Source organism: Papilio xuthus, unplaced genomic scaffold, assembly GCF_000836235.2.
Source record: "Papilio xuthus unplaced genomic scaffold, Pxut_1.1 DF826938.1, whole genome shotgun sequence".
NCBI lineage: Eukaryota > Metazoa > Arthropoda > Insecta > Lepidoptera > Papilionidae > Papilio > Papilio xuthus.
Genome location: NW_013531711.1, coordinates 535,121 through 550,594, shown reverse-complemented (window position 1 = coordinate 550,594; position 15,474 = coordinate 535,121).

Sequence of the window (15,474 nt, the reverse complement as noted above, 5' to 3'; positions counted from 1 at the left end):
TCCACACGTTTTATTTCAGGATGTTTAGAAATACTGTACAATAAACATATCGGCAGCACTCGACGCTCGTCGGAACAGGTATGTTTACTTGTCTGTCTGTCATCGTCCACAAAATAGATGGTCTGTGAGCATTGCGAGCTGGATTTTAAACGGACGTTACTCCAGCTTACTTCGTTGCTTTAGCGTCAAAGATTTTTTAAATAGGATTTTAGTCCAGTAACGGATTGTAGTCAAAGTTAAATCGCCACTAAGAGCGTCATTTAGTGTAGATTTAAAAAGAGATATCTGCAATAGGAGACTGCTTAAGTAATATTTAATAATGAATCTATACACGGCTATTGATTGAGAAATTTTCTACCCTTGAACTTTTTATGGAGCAGAACTTAATTTTGATTTTTTTTATTTATTAATATGTACTAACCTTTACACTAGACTCTTTTAAGCTACAAATTAACGATTCTGAGTGCTACAGTAATGCTTAGTTTAATTTAATATATTTAAAAATAGTTCTATTAGGAATTAATTCATTAGTTAGTTTCCATAATAAATATATCGTGTAGGATTATCGACTTTTCGTGATTTCCGATCTCGGCTAATTGATTGTTGACCTACTAGAGGGCGCTGACCTCTTTCTGCCTGATCCAAGAACAAATTATCTTTACTTAGTCGTTTAATACCCTTAATTAAAATAAGCCGAAGTTCATTGGTCTGTAAACACGTTGTAGGATAAGATTCAGCGGCAGATCAGAGATCTTGAACCTTTTGTGTACGGTTGCCTTTTGATATCTTTTGCGTTGAAACACGTTAATTATGAAATACTATCACTTATGAAGATCATTGCTATTTTGATAAATAAGTCATAGGACAATAAAACTTACCAAATTTAAATGAAAATAAACTTATCGATGGATTTTTGTCTTAAATAACTAAATAAATTAACCCAAATAATATAATATTTTAATTATAATCTGTTCTTTATAACAGGAAACTTGAGAATTTATTTATGTTGTAGTGTCTCAAGAAATGTGTACATCTTTTTCTTTATTTTGTCTTTTTATTCTTTTCTTCCGATTCCTCAAAAATCTAAGCATGGCATCATCATCATCATCATCAAGTCACTATACGACCCCACCGAGGGCTTACCCTAACGGGTGACAACGTCAAAGTCAACTACGCTGGCACAATGCAGGTTGGTTGACTTCACACATATTTTTGAATTTCTTCTCACATATGTGCAGGTTGCATGTAACATTTCTCATTTATCACTGAAGAAACCTTTCTCTTTATTTTGAATTATTAAATATCTTTTGTGGCAACTCCGCTGTGATACAGCTGGGAGCGCTCAGTATGATCTTCAATGATTACTGTGTCGTCACACAACGACAAACACATGCTCACTGAAAGTGTGAAGTTCACTGGATCGAATACTCATAAAGATGTGGCCACACTAAGGGCTTTTATGAATTAGAAATTGTGAATTAAGAACACATAAAAATTCTTACACAGGAAGTGACACCACGATTGTTTAAAAAGGAAAAAGGACTAAAATTTACCCTACACACTAATTTTACAAAACGCGGAATTATTATACTTTGATTTCAAGTCTCTGGTGTGTAGGTAATGCTTCAGCGAATTCTAATAGTAGCTATAATTTTTGTTTTTTTTTAATTCTTTTTGCAGGTGTGTAGGTACTGGTAATCCACAATTAAATATATTTTTCCAATCTCTGATTGTGACACAACCTTATGCAGAATATGGAAGTGATTCATTGGGAATCGCCGTATGTTTGAACCCAGTGAGTTGAGACGAACGCTTATCGCGACTGCTTTCAACAATGCATGTAACAGATCTAGCAATAAAAGAGGTTAGTATAATTTGCAATATTATTCGCACTGCCAACTTAACTATTTGGTAAGTAATAAAAAAATATAAATTCCACAGAAACAAGAGACTATCTTAATAAGTTTTCAGACAATTTGAAGACATGTAAACCGATAGTTATTCTGCCAAAGGTTTTTGTTTTACAATGAAAATAAAAAGTGAGTACAACGCCATCTATCAAAAACATTACACATTTTTATAAACGTTTAAAGATCAATAAATAGACGTGGTTTTTAATGTGTTAAATAAAAAAAAAAACTTTATTGCAGTTTCATGAGCAACATTTATTACTAAGCACATTGTAGACTCGTTCTAGATTAATACGTGCAGACTAAAAGGCATTTCTCAGAGCGCGGGAAAATTCTTACAAGCTTTAAGAATTTACGAGGATAGATTAAAAAGATTTAGAGAATGTCTTTCTTTTCTTTTTATCAACGTTTTTGTATAAATGGTTTTTTTACTTTTTAAAAGCTATAGGTAATTTTTATTATGAAAATTCGGCTTTTGAACTGTATCAAAAATCTCTGTATGGCAAACTTCTATTATTTAGGTTATCATTCTTCTTTTTTCATGTATTATTAAACTAGCTGGGGCCCGCGCCTCCGTGCACGGAATTAAAAAACTTAATAAGTATCCTACGTGTTCTTCCTGACTGTGTTCTACATCCATATTGAGCTGTGTCGAGGATTATTTATCTACTAACAAACACCCATCCATACATTTAAACTTTCTCATTTATAATATAAATAGAAAAGATTACGTTTTCGTTTATAATATTGCTACAAAGTAAAGTAAACCAACAGACAGTAGATTAAACGTAGCTATAGATAAATTAACTGTACCAGTTTATAGCAATAGTTCCAGTTATTGGTTTGGCGCTGAGCCGATTGCGAGCAAATATTAAACTTCTGTGTTCTAAGAACTGTTATAAACGACTTAGGTGTTTTGCAACTATCGATGTTTCCACATATTTAGTACTTGGAATGCTGATTTTCAATAAGTATAAATAACACTACCACGGTAGTTACTCTCTTTTTCTTTAGTTTTACATAATTCGCCGGCCATCAGAATTCGCCGAAAGCAAAGCGACCGAAGGCCGTAGATATCCACAATTGCAGATGCATCGCCTACATAATCGACGGAGGAGGAGACGCACAGAAAGAAAATATTTTCCTACTTTCTATGCATCCCTTCCGAGATTTCAAGTTAAAATAATTTTCTGTGTAGGATTGTTGTTTTATATTTGATAATTACAGAAACAAATTTGAATGTTAAGAATGTGAAATTTTCAACACCAATTTTCTTCATTTCTAGACAAATACTAACAAAGTATTATCCTAAATTTATGGATTTCCAGGACAAGATATTTATACAAAAACGTACATCTATTATATATATTTTCTTTTAAAAGGAAAAGGGATGCGGACTTTGTACAGGTATTTCCATAATAAAAGCCAACGTTAAAATATTTTACCTCAGAGCTTTTAGCTATAAGTACTATAAGCATACTTTAACAAACAATATAAATAAACAAAATCAACACGTATAGAATTCAATGCATTGTTTATTTAATTTTAATGTACAAATGTTGATAGCTGCTGTGAGCTCGCACGTGAATACGCATGTAAACATATTTACAGCACTGTTGAAACACCTGTACAAAAATATAATATCATCCCTTTCGTTGTGATAGAAAAAACTGAAATAGCAATAGTTTTATAAGTATAGCTATTGCGCAGTGGAAAATTATGGTAAGATCTGACAGTTTACAATTATCGGAATATTTATACCACCCTTGTAAAAGTAGAATTAATTTTTTTTAATACAATAAGGTGATAAGAAGCGAGTGGTCGTCTGAATTCGCCTAAATAGCGAAGCGACTGCCAATAGACTTTCAAAATTGCATATACGTTGCCTACCTTTAATCTACAGAGAAGGGAACGTACAGAAAGATATTTCCCCCTTCCTACGCTCCCATTCCTTCGTAAAACAACTAGCCTTTCCCATCATTTCTTTATTATAAAAAGATAGGCTTAAAAATAGAACTAAAATCAAACGAAACGAGGAATTATTTCCACTTGATTTCTATTTTCTCTGTGGTCATGGTATATTGGTTGAGCTGCTCCTAGTATTGAGCACGCATAGTTAAATATAATTTATCATTATCGTATAAAGAAGGTTTCATTGTAATCGAAGACATCTCCAAGGGAGACACTAATAACAACTGTCAGATACAGAGTTTATGCTGAATACAGGAATTGTCTTCGAATCTTGTTACATTGCTAAACAGATGACAAAACAATATATTTATCATTGATAACGGACAGTATTGTGATATAATTAAATGTTACCATTGATTTTTTAATCGACTACAAAAAGGAGATTCTTCTTTGGTCTATGTTTTTTTTTTATATTTATAATGAAACATCGTAATTTGTTTTGTAATGAATTATAGAAGTTTAAAATTTGTTACTGTTGAGTTAAATATAACGTATAAATATTCGAATATTTATTGTAGTCAAATATAAATACAGAAATATTTATGTTAACCTCTTTTACTATCGTATAACGTATTATAAACATGATACGCGCGGAATCGTTTTCCAGATGAAATGCGAACGTCGACTGAACGTATTCAATGCTCGTTGAAATTAGACCGAATGCGCTTCGAATACAAAATTACAATTCTTTTTCGTGTTTCATTTTATACGATTTTTTTAATTGCACATTTTTTTAAACTATATAAATGGATAGGACATTGCTTGAAAATGACAGGTTTTGATTCGTTCCAATTTAAACGCGCGTGTTTATGTTAATTGACACTTAATTCTATCTATATTTTTAGTTTGAATTTCCACCACCGTTAGAAACCGCTACCATCAGCGCCAAAATGGCGGAAATCAAATAGGCACAATATACTACGTTTTGTAGCCAGTCCATTTATAGAGTGGTATTTTAATTTCTAAATTCTATTCAATTGTTTTTGAATTTCGAAAGAAGTGAATTCGAAGTTTGTATTATACAATTTTTTTTTAATTTGCCAGCCAGTATCCATTGTATAACCTAAGCCAAAATACAGTTGTAATCTTAACAATTTGACTATAACAAATAATATCAAAGTACAATCAATAGAGTTTTTTTAAATTCTTAAAATACACTTACTTTCTAGAGTCCTTAAACGTACACAAGTTACATACAAACACTATTTTTATATAGATGTCGTTATAAAAATTACAGCTAACGTTTAAATATATCTTATAATTGTGTCTATTATTCTGTTTAACCATACGCATAGTAATGGCTTTTTGTTCATCGATTATTCTTGTTTACCTAAACTTTTGATAACTGAAAGCGATAAGATATTACTTGTTCGTTCACTAATTATCGATATTTTTATACAATATACTTACCGTTAACGTGCGGAAACATCGATACGGAATATTGACACTTACAATTAAAAAAAAAAGGATTTTTTTAAATAAATTCACTTTTATAATTGATTTGTTGGATTAAAGATTTCAATTTTAAGTTTTATGTTAACTATTTTCATCTTATACATTTGATGTAAAAACGGTTGCAAATATTTCTAAATGCGTATATATGTAAATCGTATTCTATATTACGTACGTAACGTATTCTTTTTTTTAAATCTCGCTTGGTAACTAAATTATACCGGGTTCAAACCCAAATAATTAACCAATCTCAGTGAAACAACAACGAACAGCCTCGGGTCTGAAACAACATCGTTTTAATTTCCTTTGAATACGTATTTTCACATATTATATTTCTTTTAATCCACGATATTCACAAATAATGTAGCTCATATCTTGTTTTAAAACTATTATTTGTGTTATAACAACATTTTTAATATTTAAAAAAAAAAAAAATATTTTTGTACTGTATTCGTATAAAAAAATTAATTCCAGCTTAATAACTTCACGCGTTTTTGAGAAAAAGGGTCTTGACAGACAGACGAACGGACAACAAAGTGATCCTATATGGGTTTCATTTTTTTCCATTTGAGATATGGAACCCTAAAAACACATAAACACTTTTTTTTCTAATTTTAAACTATGTTATTGTAAATTCAAGCTACAGTAAGTTATCTTAAACTTTATGTTAATATTTTCCGTTTTTATAATTTCATTTGACAGAGTTTTCTCACGCTGTTAAAACTTTTTATGTAACTAAAAGCTTTTGCGCAACTTTTATAGGGTTTTAAAATTAATATGGATATAAGGGAATAATCAGGTTTAACTCTAGCGTTATCGTCAGTAAAACTCTGTGACTAGACCTTTGAAATATTTTAACATAATTACAAAAGATGCATATTAAGTTAAATTAAAGTTTCATCTTTAAAAAATAACTAAACAAAGAAATTATATAATACAATAATATTTGTTTCGTAATTGAACAAAATCAATTTAATCTTTAAAAACTTGAAACAATAGGAAGACTCGGCGTGGGCACAGCCGCGCCACCAGATCTATAATTCCAGCAATTTATAACACGTAGGCAGGTAGCCGTGTTTACACAATCCGTCAGTACACAGATAATGTAGTTGCTGAGAGGGCTATCTTTTGATTTGTCTTACATAAACATTTGTTAGGAAATTATTGTGTAAACTTTAACTGACGAAATAAAACTACTTCTTTTGAAATTATATAAACTCCCTTCTCGATCTAAATATCTAAATATACCTGTATCTAATTTACTTACGAGTTCTTACAACATTTGGCATAGATACAGAATTATTCATTGTGAATTTAACAACTAAATGCCACTTGATATATGAGCATAATATGCAAACGAGCGAGCGGCCACCTGAAATCGCTGAAATAGCGAATTGACCATTGCCTATAGACATACGCAATTGTATTTGCGTTGCCTTTTTTTTCAGAGGGGAATGCTTTATGCATACTCCGCGCCCCGGGGGGGACGCGGTAGTTATTTTTTTTTTATATATCAAAAGGTGGCAAACGAGCAATCGGCCACCCGAAATCGCTGAAATAGCGAAGTGACCGTTGCCCATGGACATACGCAATTGCATATGCGTTGCCTACCTTTAATCGACGAAGGAGAGGATGCACAGAAAGAAAATATTTTCCCTTTCCATGCATCCTGAAATTTAAGTTTCATTATAAAAGTCCACTTCCACTTCCCATCCATCCATGGGAAGGGAAAGAAGACTAAATTAGGTCTTCGGGACGCACACTCATCAGACGAAACGCGGAATTGCTTCCACTTAACACCTGTCTTCTTTGTGGTTTTGTTGAAAAAAATCCTTTCGATATTTGCTGTAAGTCAAGGATATTTTAATATCGGATTCCAATACTATGACATACTGTACTATATATATTCCCATCTCTCTGAAGAGATAGATATAATAGTATGTTTCGATACAAGTTTTTCGACAGTGGAATTTCATGGCTATACAGTAACTATTCGAGGGGAAAAAAGTCGGAAGCAATATATTACAAAAACAAAAAGGCACCCTAACAGAAAGCCCGCGTGATAAGATAAACAAGTGAACGTTAAAAACTACAGCTTGAAAGGTCAAGTAGGAAAACATTACATTAAGTAGAAAATAAGTTAAACCATAAAACTTTTCCTAAATTCTATCTAGACTGTATAAGAGATTATAAGCCCTTTCTAACCAAAGAAACAGCAAAACGGTTAAGAAAAATTCACACTAACTGCCTCACCCAGAGCCATAAAGTGGTCCCCTTAGTTTAGACTTAGTAAAAGAAATCTACACTACGTTACAGAAACCTTTGTTTATAATCATTTCAAAAATTAACCTAAACGAATAATTACCAAGTACATGAGCAATTTTTCAGAGACAATACGAATGTTTTCTCATTTCAATTAAACAATGTTTAATACATTTTTATTTCAATAAAATAAAGTTACATTTTTCTCAACGTAACTTGCATCGCGTTGCAGGCAGGAAATAAGCAGATGTATACTCAAGAGAACTTGAAACTTTACAACTCAAACTGAGTCTCATGGAGTTTCTAACTCCAGTACTTGAATGCCTCAAGTGAGATTAATGATAAATTACGTTTTATATTTTATGCACAAGTTTACCACGTTTCTTGTACCATATTTCTAATTCTATTAATTGTTATTATAAGAAATTTTTACGCGTAGAAATGACCAGTAAAAAGTCACGGAACATTAAAGTCTTAGAGTTTTCACAAGGGAAGTTGAAAAGTCACATCGTCTAGACGCATTAAGATAGCACTATTATTAAGCGACTTAAAATTCGAGATAAACTTAAAATCATGTAATATTCATAAACTTTATGAAATAATAATTAACTATACACGCTTTATTTCTACAAAGAATAGTCTAAAATATATTTGTATAATAAAATAAATAGTTACGAAAGATGCCACAACATACTCCATAAGTGTAAGTTGAAACGGCAACAACAAAGAGATGTTTATTAAGATCAGCTGAAAGAATGAACCAACAATAAACGATTAAATTCGTTCCACGTCGTTAACCGTTCAATTTATATAAAATGCGAGCAATTCCTTTTTAGCGTTATAGTGCTGTACTTTTCTCGCAGGCGTTTTCGCACCTTTAATTGTTATAAATTGTTATGGCACCCATGCCCTAATGCCTAAAGCTTAATAAAATTAGTATAATTTATTCAATTTAATATCTTTTCGGAATGTTTTGGAATATCGGATAAAGGTAAAATTCCTTAAGTTTCCATAATTTTATATTGCAAATAAGACTACGATGCTATTGAAAATCCTATTGCCTAGTTTCCATGGACATCCGCTATTGAGTTAGAAAGCATGTCGCATCTCATTTACTTTAAGCCAATAAAGATTCAATTCTGATTAAAGCTATCTTAAATAACATGTATAATGTATTTTATGTTATACTAGCTGTCGCCCGCGACTCCGTCCGCGTGGATATATAATAAAACTTAATATATACATAAGTTAAATAAAAAGCAGTTCTTCGAAATTAATATATATAAATAAATTCGAAAAAAATGAATAAATAGTATCCTAAGTCCGTCTCCTGGCTCAAAGCTACCTTCTCACCAATTTTCGGCCATATCAGTAAAGCCGTTCTTAAGAAATAAATAGTGTAACTAACACGACTTTCTTTTATATATATATATATTTATATATTATATATCATCATCAGCTCACTACACGTCCCCACCGAGGAGCTCGGAGCCTACCCTAAGTTAAGGGTGATTAGGCCATAGTCAACCACGCTGGCCAAGTGCGGGTTGGTTAACTTCACACATATCTTTGAATTTCTTCTCAGACATGTGCAGGTTGCATCACGATGTTTTTTTTCCTTCACCGTAAGAACGTCGGATAAATGTACATATGTAAATCGGAAATGGAAAAACACATTGGTACATGGCGGGATTCGAACCCAGGACCTGCAGATTGCAAGTCAAGTGCTTGACCACTGAGCCACCGACGCTATATATATAATTCTAGTTAACGAATTTAGATATTAAACTAAAGTTAATACTTTAGTAAATTATACAGTTTTTTACTTACTTTTTATTAAACAAATAAAAATGGGTTCTAATTTTAGTTTCTGTACGCTGTAGCTAAAATAAATAATAGACACAAAGAAACATTTTTATTTAGTCCCGACTCGTAACAAAAAAACATGTTTTTCAGTTTCCGCGCACCGTAAAAAGTCGGCATTTTGTGGAGTTTTCCATTACGTAGCTACGAAAAACTGAAAACGACATCTTTTCTAACAACAAAGTAAAAAAAAAAATATTTTAAAATCTTTACATAGTTTTATATTTTTAATTCGCATTATTACAAAAATGTTTTCGTTTTTTTTTAATTAAGTACTTTTATCAACAGGTTTGGACATTTTAAGTTAAAATGAATCAAAAAAAAACTTACACGACGTCTTTACCGTCTTGTTCTTTTCACCTTAATAAAATATAAAACACACAAACAGGGTGACATTATGGTAAACCTATACAGGATGTATTTTATGCCAGTTTGAGTGCCTTTACTTGTATTTTGAAACGATTTATATTAAGATTTTAAAATCCTTAGGTTTTTAATTTTGGCAGCAGGGTAATAAATTAAATTATTTAAACTTTCGTAAGACATTATCATAAACTAATATATAAACGGCTAACTGTCGGCACTGGCTAGTTTCGGGGTCGAAAATCAGGGGCCCTTCATCAGTGAATTACGTGAGTTTTTAGCTCTTTATTAGTTTGAATTAATAAGTTGCCCAAAACATAAGTTAAGATTATAGATTAGTCTAGATGCTATTATGATTTCAATTAAGGCATAGGATACTAAATATTTCTAAATTTGATTGCCAAATAATTTCTATATACGTTATGTTACACAATTAATGCCTTTTTCGTGGGATAACAATTGTGTAAGTAATCTTTGAACTCCTGCTAGACAAAAGACAACGTAAGTTTATAAAAAGAATGTATTTAAAACCGTTTAAAATTTCAATTAAGTTATCAAAAATCTGTTTATAAAATCATTGCCATAATTTACACCATTCATCAGCAAAATGTTAAGTTTGATAATTAGTCAAGTAATATTCATTTAAATTAATTGCCTCATTATGTTAAAGGCGTTGATAAGAATTATCCAGAATATTCGTATGGCAATTTGAACCTGTTATCTGATATTAGTGAACCCCAAAAGCTAACAATACTGCCGGCTACGCTTCCGTCGCAACCGGTCGTCTTCCGCCCCGCGAACCATCTCCATATCGAATGAACATCCAAATATTTTATTAGTTTATTCACATTGTTGTTTTTAGGAACGATAATTAAATGATTCATTAATTACGATAATTTATTTCATCAATAATAATGTGTAGGTATTAACAATCTTTGCGAAATGTTAAAAGTTCAGTTCGATAGCGATGTTTTAAATACTATTAGTAATATTATATACTTGATAACTTATTTCCTAAGTATACATTGTGTAAATCTAAAAGATAAAAAAATCACGACAATTTTATATCAAAAAATTATTTACTAAAGCTAAAAATAACCATGTTTACTCTCAGACAACTTTAACTGGATTTAAACTTCCTACACTAACAAGTACTAAGCTATGATAAGTACTACTATGATTACTAAAGTTCAGAAGTCAAACGTAATAGGATATGAGTCTACTTAGCAGATTTACGCCCATTTCATCCTTATTTATTTATACTAATAAGGCTTTTAACTATTACACCACATTTATAACTTTTATGTAACTATGATTTTGAACATAACGACTATTTTTTTTTAACAGAAGGGGGCAAACGAGTTGCGAGAACACCGAGGTGTTCAACGACGCCTATGGTCATCAGGAATACCAGAAGAACTGTAGATGCGTTGTGCAGACTAGGATGAAAGCAAATTATACTTTACACAATTATCTTATTACTTTGGATCACAATTTAAATAAAAATATAAAGCAATCTTGAAAGAAAGATTTACAAAAAATTCTATATTGAAATATACAATGACTTTAGTGAAAATACTTTTTTATTGTGATACTAGATGTCGTCTGAGACTCCGTTCGCGTGATTTTTAATATAAATATTAGTAGCCGATGTGTTCTTACGGACTACGTCCTACACCTATTCCAAATTTCAGCGAGATCCCTACAGTCGTTCTGGAGATACCTTTTAACAACCATCCATTACAATATTCGCATTTATAATATAAGTAAGATTTCTTCATTTAATTAAATATTTAAATTGTGTAATAACGTATTTTTGTCCTGCATGTATACAAGTATAAAAAAAAACTTTTCCCAGATTTTTCTATTGCTTTTTGATTGTCATTGAAATGTTCGCATTAAGATCGATTAACAAGGCAGACATTGATTGACACAGAGAAGTGCAGGCGACGGGGACGTGGCCTGAACTGCTTCCAATAATTGAATGTCATGTGGAGATCCAACGCACATCAATATGTCCTAGATATAGAGTGCTCAGAAAATGTATACGTAAGCTTGCATAAGCTTTTAATTTTTGTACCATAGTTCGAATGGAAGATACGATATAAGATAAATTCACCTCATTTAGTTTGCGTAGAAAATAACTGAAAACGATACTGCCTTATGTAAAGTCCAACTCGTGTTAATGGGGACGCTGTGATACCTAAACGTACCAAAAACATTACTAAATGTACGGACGATGTACCAGGGACGTACCGGATACATGACTAGATGTACCAGCGATGTACCGGGGACGTACCAGATACATGACCGTATGAGTTTGCATCAGCCTGTAGCCGAAAAATATGATACACTTTTTGATTTAATTAAAAATACTATATTGTTTTTTTTTAATAAATAACTATAATTTTCTTCATATTACAAACATAGTTTTTATCTTCTATTCATACAGCACGTGTTCTGATACAAAGGCCATAATTGCCAATTTAAATCCGACAATTCCATTTGACATTTATCTGTATTCACGATCACTGGCGCTAGCGTTTTTTAAAACCTGCCACATTTACATTTTACTTCAGCTCTTTACATTTGCGTACTCCAACGTAAAATATTTCAATCTGCACGTATAATAATCTAGTCTTGTTTGAACAAGAATAAGAATAGAAGTTTGTTTTAATTTGATATGATAACAAAACAGAGATATGTAATTGAGTAATATGAGAGAACATGTAATTGGTTAGACATGAGCGGACGAAGGAAATATGTTACAACTAGCTGTCGCTCGTGACTCTGCGCGGAATTGTAAACTTAACAAGTAGCCTATGTGTTCTTTCAGACTATGTTCTTAATCTGTGTGAAATATCAAGATCTGTTCCGGAGATATCTTCCAATATTTCCAAATATCTATACATCCATCCAAAATATTCGCATTTATAATATTAGTAAGAATAAAATTGGTTGAATAAAAGGTTCTTTAATTATTTTTTAAATATTATTCTTTTGTGACTTTTATTTATAAAACTTTAGACGTGAAATTATTGTACTTAAATATGAACCAAATAGTAATATTACACATATTCTCTGCTACTTTTACAGATGCAGCAAGTACCAGGTACCAGGTGCAAGGTACCAGGTGCCAGGTGCCAGGTACCAGGTACCAGGTGCCAGGTACCAGGTGCCAGGTACCAGTTTCTTGTTCTTCAGTTAAACGTCGCTTTATTCTTTTTCCAACAACAACCAACAATATATCCAATTATTTAACCATACCCAGGCTTACTGAGATCTCTTAACATCAGATAAAGTACTCGTCCGATCCCTCCTTTTTCCTTTCTTACAGAAAATAAAGTTATTTACTTCAAGTGACGCAGTAACGTGAGTCTGAGACATAGACAGTAGGAAAAAGACATATAGACCGTATCAGGTATCTGACCCGATGAACACAAGTGGTACTAAATTATGACAGCTCACTAGCGCCCCTCAGTCAACATCAAAAATGTCACAAGATTGTCGTTGTACTGTAACTGTCATGTCATTTTTTTTCTGTTATGTCCTTTTCTATATGCAATTTGGATTTATAGATATTCTGACAGCGAAATGGTATAGCACCGACTGTCTTACCGGTTCAGACGTCCTTGTTTTACATATTTTCTGATACGATTATCTGCATGCAGCGCTTCTCTCACCGGTCCAAATAAGTTTGTCAAACTATACGTAACAAAATGACATAACGTACAATAAACAGCATCACAACATGTCATAGCCGCCAGTACTCGTAAACTCAAATATACGTCAAAGGGGATTGTTGTAAGCCAATATTGCCAATTAAGGCCTTTGTTTCGCAGACGTTATCTGTCAACGTAAATAATTTGGTGAATTCATTGCCTTTTCATGTGCACTCACGGACATTGATGATTTACTTGCTACGTGTTTCACAGAATGTTAATTTCGGAATACTGAATGACAACAAAAAAGTATAGGAGATAAATTATTAACGTGCTATTCCGTAAAAGTTTTTGAAACGCGAACATTTTGTGTTCAAATAATTGTTATTTAGGACTAGCATTGATATTTATGAATTTTTCTTTTAACCAACTTAAGAGGACTACACTTCGAGCTCCGAGCTCCTCAGCAGGGACGTATGATGATGAAGAAATCAACTTGGTTGGTTTAACTATACATTCTATTAATAAATATAGTACCACAGATCAAAAAATATTAAATAAAAAAACTTTGCAATATAATTCTGATATTACGGACTCTGGAATTCGAAGCATTGTTGACTCGTCGTCTATCAGAGCTTTATTACAAACTTGTAAAGCAATAAGTTCTTATTTGCAGAAGTCCTAAAGCCACATAATACAGTGAGATATTAGTATTCTCTCTGACCCGGCTGGAGTCACGGAGCGAACTACGTCACAATTTGCTATGACCTCATATTTTTCACCGGGGTAAAACATCCAGAGCAGTTGACAAGTGTAGTACACCTATTGTTTCAACGCACACTTACTAACAAAAGATTACTTTTGTTCTTTCAAACAGTTCTTCATTGCTTCACAGCTCTGCCTACGTGTGAAACTAGCAACGGTGATACTACATAAAAATGAAATCAAATAGATCGCGCCCGAAGATATTATAGCTGACAGAACTTTGACCACTCTTGGTAGTTATAATATAAACATAAAAGGTGAGTGTACACTGTGCAAGAATACTATGATAATATGAAAGTCTAATAATGACTAATTAAATTTTAAAAATTGAATAGAATTATAAAACGACAATCCCGATTTGCTATTAAAATTGATGGCCGATTGGCTATAAAGATATTAGATTCAGTATAAGCAAGTCTAGTCTGTGTTTGAAGCCCTTGGATAAGGGCGCAGAGTTCAACAACCTTAGGGACAATAATCAAAGCATACGACTAACTCTGTGTACCCCATTGTCTCCGCTTATTTTACTAACATTCACAAAGTTCTCTCTATCTCTTTCTTTCTTTTTCTCTCTCTGTCCAAATTGGTTTATAGAGCTATTATTGCGTTTGTTTTTTGTTCGCGGTGTACACTACACCTTACTTCTCAACGTGCGCGCAACTCGCGAGGTACAACATGTTTGATCGGTGTGATTTAGCGCACGAGCTGTTACAGAATATTAATGTCATTATAACACGTGTTTTCGGACCTGAGGCTACGTGCGACGACATATCGCAGTGTACACGCACCTTTATTATCGACTAAATGATAGTAAAAATGGTAATTTTACTTTACTTTTTACACAATTTGAATACTGTCGTTGGGTTTTCCCATATGCTATAAAACTGTTATAACTATAAATACATTTTTAACAATTAGGGGCCTTCAAAAAAAGAGCATACATACTGGCGATGCGGATCAAATAGTTTTAGGCGATTCATTGCTCATTTGCCCCCTTCTCTCATAAAAACAAATTTGGACCGGAATACACACATATTTTTTTCCCAAAACTTCCAAAAAAACAAACGCTAAAGGGCAAAGAAACAATAAATATCTCCATGTGATCGGATCACACGCGATCTTATGCGTTTTTAATGCAAGCTCAATTGCAGACAGATTTATTGGAAGAGATGCGGCTTACATCTTAATAACGTCAATGGAATACAATGTGTTTGGTGTAAACAAGA